This window comes from Aedes albopictus, chromosome 1 (genome assembly GCF_035046485.1).
Source record: "Aedes albopictus strain Foshan chromosome 1, AalbF5, whole genome shotgun sequence".
Lineage (NCBI taxonomy): Eukaryota > Metazoa > Arthropoda > Insecta > Diptera > Culicidae > Aedes > Aedes albopictus.
Genome location: NC_085136.1, coordinates 8,053,157 through 8,060,179, shown reverse-complemented (window position 1 = coordinate 8,060,179; position 7,023 = coordinate 8,053,157).

Below are 7,023 nucleotides of genomic sequence, written 5' to 3'. Positions count from 1 at the left end.
GCGCAAATTGTAAACATAGACAGGGACGGGGGGTCTTCGCAGCGCTGGCTGTACTAACAATTATGGCCGATCGTTGATGACTGATGGGTGAAAGTGGCTGAAGAAAACATCAGAACTATCTGAGGTATGGACAACAACGGAATGGATGGGCTGATTGAAAATTTTCCTTGTAAAGGTAGCCAATAACTAGAACCGCCTTATAAGCTTAGCGCCGAGGTAAACCTATAATGTGGTAAGAACGTGATATATGACGTCTACTCCACAGACAACAGATGTTTTAAAGTACTCATTTTGTAAAACACAGTGTGGTTGGCGTTGGGTACTTATGCTTTTGTGACTACGATTAAAGCCCTACCTAGATTCTTGGTTTAAGGACAGACTTGTTAGAATCCCAATATGGCCGCCACAACGGCCGACTTCGTAAACAAAACCAGCGCACCTGAGCTTCTTATTTTAGGCTTATTACAAGTGAGCAAGAACAGAATAATAAAATGCATTGTTGTTTGAAGCTTGATTCTTGAGATTTGTGCGTCTGAAGTTTCGATGCACTGTGGAACCGGGATTTCAAGACGTTTGTCCTTAAACCACAAACCATGATCCAAGTATACATATTGACTCATTTTTGATGTTTTTACTAATTTTGGTTGAAAACATATATTTTTTAAATTTTTTGATCTAGTGTCGTGCCCCTATCTTTAAACTCTTGATTTGTGTAAATTTTTGTTAACGTGCATGTCTGGTAGGAAAACATTTTTAAATTTCCAGCGTGAAAAAAGTCAAATTTCCACGTCGAGCAAGGTCGACCTCAAACTAGAATTGTTAACCATTTAACATATTTCAGGCCGAACATTTCAAATAATCCTAACGGGCCGAACATTTCAAATATTCCAAACTGACATTTCAGGCCGAACTTTTCTAATAGTCCTAAATGTTTGACCTGATTTGTTTGGCTAAATGTTTGGCCTGATATAATCTATACTGTAGTAAAATTTCAAGAATAGATGATTAGATCACAGAGAATCTCTGTGATTAGATTATAGGCAAATAAACGTGGCATGATTCAAAGACAATAAAACACTAAAAATAAGAACAAGGAGCATGGCATCAAAACGCAAATCAGCAAGCGCAACATATCAAAATCGTGTTGAATCGGCCAGCATAATCTAGCATCTAAATACCTACAAGTCTTTTTTTTGCTTTCAACTGCAAACAACCATTATTTGATTGAACAATACTACTAGGTATATGCCAATTTCATCATCCTACCTGATTCTCGAGGAGTTCTTGGTGCAGTTGTTGCAGCTGTTGGCCAATGTTGACAGTGTGGATCGACTGCGGTTGCTGTGGTTTTTTGTTGCCATTGGCTATCATTGGTGGTGGTGGAACGGGGAAATGATTGGTAGTAGTGGTGGTGGTGGTAGTAGTAGTAGTAGTGGAACCATTCTAGAATACACAATACAACAGAGGAAAAGATTTGATGTATCGACGACACATAGACACGTGACACGGCGCAGCAATTATTGAGGGTGTAAAGTCAGCCTCGAAGTCAACTGAATAATGAGGAGTGGATGGATGGGTGCAAACAGTACGCAACGAACTACAGGTGGTTGGGTGCGGGAAAGATTAGTTCATAATATCATAGTAAAAGTCGCAAAATCGCTTGACGATAGTTACCTCGTTTGCTTTGGCCGCATTGTCCTGTTCCCATTTGCTTGCAATAAGCAATGTTTCAGCTGTCTTCTGTTGAATGGACTTTGAGTCATCCAGCAGAGTGAGTTCGTAGAACTCTTGAATATCTGGAAAGAGAGAGAATAGGCAAAGAAATTATTATCAGTTGGAAAGGAATGTTGACTCGTTTGACTTTTGAGTGGAGTTTTTAGATGACCTGTGGGATTTCCGGCAGGAATCTTCGTAAGAACCCCTGAAGGAATCTCACTGGTATTGCCTGCTGAAATCCAGGAATGAATTCAGAAGAGGCCGCCTACAAGAAATACATGGAAGACTCTTCAAATGAATCCTAAGAAAAATCCATGGTGGGATTTCTGGACAAACCCCCGAAGAAATCTCTGAATTGTGAATTATTTATCACGAATTTTCTCAACATTCCTCAGGGATTCTCACATTTTAACAAATTCGTTGTGCTATCACAAAATCAAAACAATATTGCCCGATAACCCGTTTTTGGGGATGACTTCATAAAAAAATCATCGGTCATGCTTAAATCATGTGTACATAAATGTGACAGCGAGCCTCCCACCAATTTGTCTCTTAGCTCTTCAAAGTCGCAGTTTGCTGCGCTACTTGCAGGGTCACATATATCCTAAGGATGCGAGCCAGGTGCATAGCTCACGGGGAGCTCGTCTCAAGCGCCGCGTAAGTTGTTGGTTTCTAAGGCCCGAAGAACATAGGGTCAAATATTTTACAAGGAAAGAACTCAAGAAACAACACTAATGAAAATTCGATCGAGTCAAACAAGATGTTTGAGCATTGATTTCTTTTTTGACAAATATTTGACCCTGTGTACTTGGTAACGAAGATCTTCAGCTGCTTTTTATCGTACACAACTCAGTGTTTGGTTGGTCTATGTCTATACGATACGATCAGCAGGGTTTAATGAAAAGAATATGGTTTCAATTCTGGTTCGTTTAGAAAGTTTTTGTCATGAAATTTTCCACTCTCGTACATGGGACTACATCACGTGTACATTAACTCTGCTTACAATACCTCAGAATTGCTCTCGTTTCAACAGTGTCTTCACCTTAATGAAAGAATGAAGTGCTGGAGAAATTTTGGGAAAAGTATCTGCTCTGAATCCCTGAAGGGATTATGCTATCGCGTGGTTCTCAGCGATACCAACGCAACGTGGCAAGCCGTAGACCTTTCGGCTAGAAACCTTCTGCTTAGTTATTGAAGTTGATTATTAGCTTTAAAGAGCTCTGGCGTTCGAATCTACATAGGAATCACAGCAAACTTAGGACCTATTCAAATCAAACGCCTGAGTTTATTCTGTATTTCACCGTCATAAAAAATGTTTTGTCAAGGGGCTAGATATTTACCAAACGGGATAAAAAAAAATCGATCTTTCTATTATACACATTCCAAATTTCTTGGAGCACTAGAACCAAAGTTACATCCCATTGTAACGCGCACCCTCCATAGGGACAAGGCAAAGCGCGTAACTTTAAACGCGATTATCTCGAAATGATGTTTTTAAAAAGTGCCGTTATGGTGATCACGATATCTTACAAACTAATTGACCAATTTGAGAACTTTTTTTAATTGTACTTATTTCAAATCTCGAGGTACTTAAAGAGCTCACTTTCCATAAATAAAAGCATTGTTGACTTAAAAAAATGCTTTGCCAAACTTTTTACACCAAAACAACGACTTTTCGATCAACATGGATTTTTAACGTGAAAATTTTGTTTTTTTTAGCTGAAGTGAACCGTTCAGTACCTCGAGATTTGAAATACTAGCAATTAAAAAAAAGTTTGCAAAACGGTTAACTGGTTTTTAAGATAAGTATCGTGATCACCGTAACGGCACTTCGTTCCATTTCGAGACAATCACGTTTAAAGTTTCGCGCTTTACCTTGTATTTATGGAGTGTGCGCGTTACAATGGGCTGAAACTTTATTTCTAGTGCTCCAATCTTTATGAAATTTGGAATGTGTATAGACTGGCTAGTACACTTTCAGATTACTCCTTTGTTTACATGCAGCAAATGCTAGAAAAGTTTGCTTCATTGATCCATTGTTCCAATAGGGATCATGGAAGTAATGCACGGAGGAATCCAGGGGAGAAGTCTAGAATCAACCCATCGAAAAACCTTAGGAGAAAATCTCGAAGGAATCTTACAAAGTATCTAGAGGGGATTTTGGGAAGACCTGGGTGGTATAAGTATCATGGTACAAGTATCTTGAAACGAGTTTCGTACTGATTATTGTCATCAATCGTGATAGGCTTGGAATATGTACATTAGTATGGGACAAACATCAAATTCTCGCTCCAGTCGACTTTTCTGATTCCATTTAGGTCCCATATGAACTGTGCAAAATTTCAGCGCATTCGGTGAAACTATAATTTAGCGCAAGCGGTTCAAAGTTTTCATAGGATTTACTATGGGAAAAGTTACACTTTCAGATAAAAAATCCCAGAGGTCATCCCTTGTCTCCTTAATTCAAATCGATCAATGATTCTTGTTGAAGAATCATTTATGAAACTTTCTTTCGAAAACCGCAAAACGATTGGATGCTTGTGGAAAAAGTTATTGATTTATTACCGATTAGTGATCCAACGAACGGCTTTTTGTTTTGTTTTATTAGCAGCACTGTAGCTGCTGCCTTGGCTGCTGCTGTTTCTGGGGGTGGTGATGCCTCCCGCCACCCCATGCAACAACGGCAGCAGCAGTGCTGCTGATAAAACAAAACAAAAAGCCGTTCGTTGGATCACTAATCGGTAATAAATCAATAACTTTTTCCACAAGCATCCAATCGTTTTGCGGTCTTCGGCGGAAAGTTTCATAAATGATTTTTCTACAAGAAGCATTGATCGATTTGAATTAAGGAGACAAAGGGCGACCTCTGGGATTTTTTGTTTGAAAGTATAACTTTTCCCATAGTAAATCCTATGCAAACTTTGAACCGCTTGCGCTAAATTATAGTTTCACCGATTGCGCTGAAATTTTGTACAGTTCATATGGGACCTAAATGGGATCTAAAAAGTCGACTGGAGCGAGGATTTATTTTTTCCATACAAGCGTGTCCCATACTAATGTACATGTACCATGGTACGAATACCACCAGAGATTCTGTGAGAATCCCTGGAGGCACTCCGGGAGAGCTCACTGGATGAATTCCCGAGAAATGCCCATGGGTATCTGTAAAGAAATGGGGGAATCCTTCGAGCTTTATTGAGGAATAAGGTGGTATAACGCAGAAGGAATGTCAAATACATCCTTGAAGGACTACAGGAAGGAATTTTTGGAAGAATCTCTTAAACATGCTGCGCAATCATGAAATGTGCCAAGATGTCTGTACTCTGTGAGGGAATACATGAACATAAAAGTTTGCTTTATAGATGTTCGTGTAAAAATTGGATATCTGTGTGTCTAGACAGCTGTCTGTTCCTTATGGATTCGGAATCTACTTATTTATTTATTTATTTCGCCAAACATAACGTAGACTACATTTTAACTCATAGCTTGTAGGAAGACACCTTTGATTCTGAACAAGTACTTCTTTATTATGACAGACATTAATAGTACCCCAAAGCCTTCTACAGTTCGGCCATCTTGACAATATACATCGTCCTCGATGTGACGGCCACTTCAACGACTCCAACGATATGTTCCTTATCTTCAACTCGATGACCAAGTCCTCGATGTTGTTATCACAGAGAACAGACATCCAAGCCTATAGAAAATTTTCTCGAATGCTGTGTAAGGATTCAATTTTTTTAGCGTTGACAACACTAGCTTCACCTATGCGGAAAATTGCCACAGTCAGTGGTGAGTATGCAGATCTAGATAAGTTTTATATTCACCACCGACAACAGCGTGGGAACTTTGTGACAGCAGCGCCACCACGAAGTTGCCACTTGTGTTGCCATTTCAAATGACCGTTAAATTCCTTACACAGATTTGGAAGTGGACTTGGATGTCTGTTCTCTGTGCACAGATTTGGAAGTGGACTTGGATGTCTGTTCTCTGTGTTGTTATGTTGCTTCACCAGTGGTGGTTACAGCAATACTCCCATCACGCAACTCCTTTCGCAGACTTTTCTGTTAATGTATCGTCTCCTCCAGCTTTCAGCTTTCTTCTTCAACTTTTATCACAGAGAACAGACATCCAAGTCCACTTCCAAATCTGTGTAAGGAATTTAACGGTCATTTGAAATGGCAACACAAGTGGCAACTTCGTGGTGGCGCTGCTGTCGCAAAGTTCCCACGCTGTTGTCGGTGGTGAATATAAAACTTATCTAGATCTGCATACTCACCACTGACTGTGGCAATTTTCCGCATAGGTGAAGCTAGTGTTGTCAACGCTAAAAAAATTGAATCCTTACACAGCATTCGAGAAAATTTTCTATAGGCTTGGATGTCTGTTCTCTGTGCTTTTATCTTCATCGACCCCGCTTTCCGTTATGTTTTGGCAGAATTCTTTCTTCAGAGTTTCAAAGGTTCTGCAATCCTTTACCAGAAGGGTTGACTTCATTTCGCCTGCTTTCAGTATTCTCCTCGTCCAATAACTTGAAGTTTGGATCGAACGATTTTGCAAAATGATTTCTGAACAAGTACTTCTTTATTGTGACAGACATTACGTAGTAGTACCATAGACTAATTTCAAGACCTCGATGTACCAAAGAAAACCATTAAATTTTCTGTGTCCAGTCCGGTACCCAATAAATATTCATTACCGTGTATTTTTTTCCGTGTAAATTGCCTTTTGTGTAAATTATATTTAGCGTGTTACACCGATCTGACAGCTCTGACAGTAATGGACTAAACATAAATTACGTAAAGTGGGTACCGAGGATTGTTCACAATCTGCGAACTTGACTGCGGAAAAAAATGCGACCATGACGCCGCTGGTAGTACCACCGACGAACCGACGTGACAGTGGTGATTCAAAAGTGTCCCCCCCAAATTTAACGGTCAACCACCGAAGCGAGCGATCGCTTTTGTCAAATCAGCGCAGACGCGAACCGTTTCCTATATCAACACACGGGGGTTTGGTGTCGAGCTATCAAATCATCGCGAGCCGTTATAGAGGTGGCGATAGTGTTCGGCTATTTTTCATCATGGCGTCGCGGACAACAAATTTGAATTTATTTGTTCTAGCTGTCACGTCGGTTCGTCGGTGGTAGTACCCCAAAGCCTATTACAAGTTATAGTTTTTTTTGTTTTCTCAAGGAATTAAAGCAATTTTTAATATTTGTTCGAAACATGGTTATATCTATACATGCGCAGTGCTGATTCTTTATTCGATTTAAAGGAACAAATTTCGCATTATCTGTTCGATGAT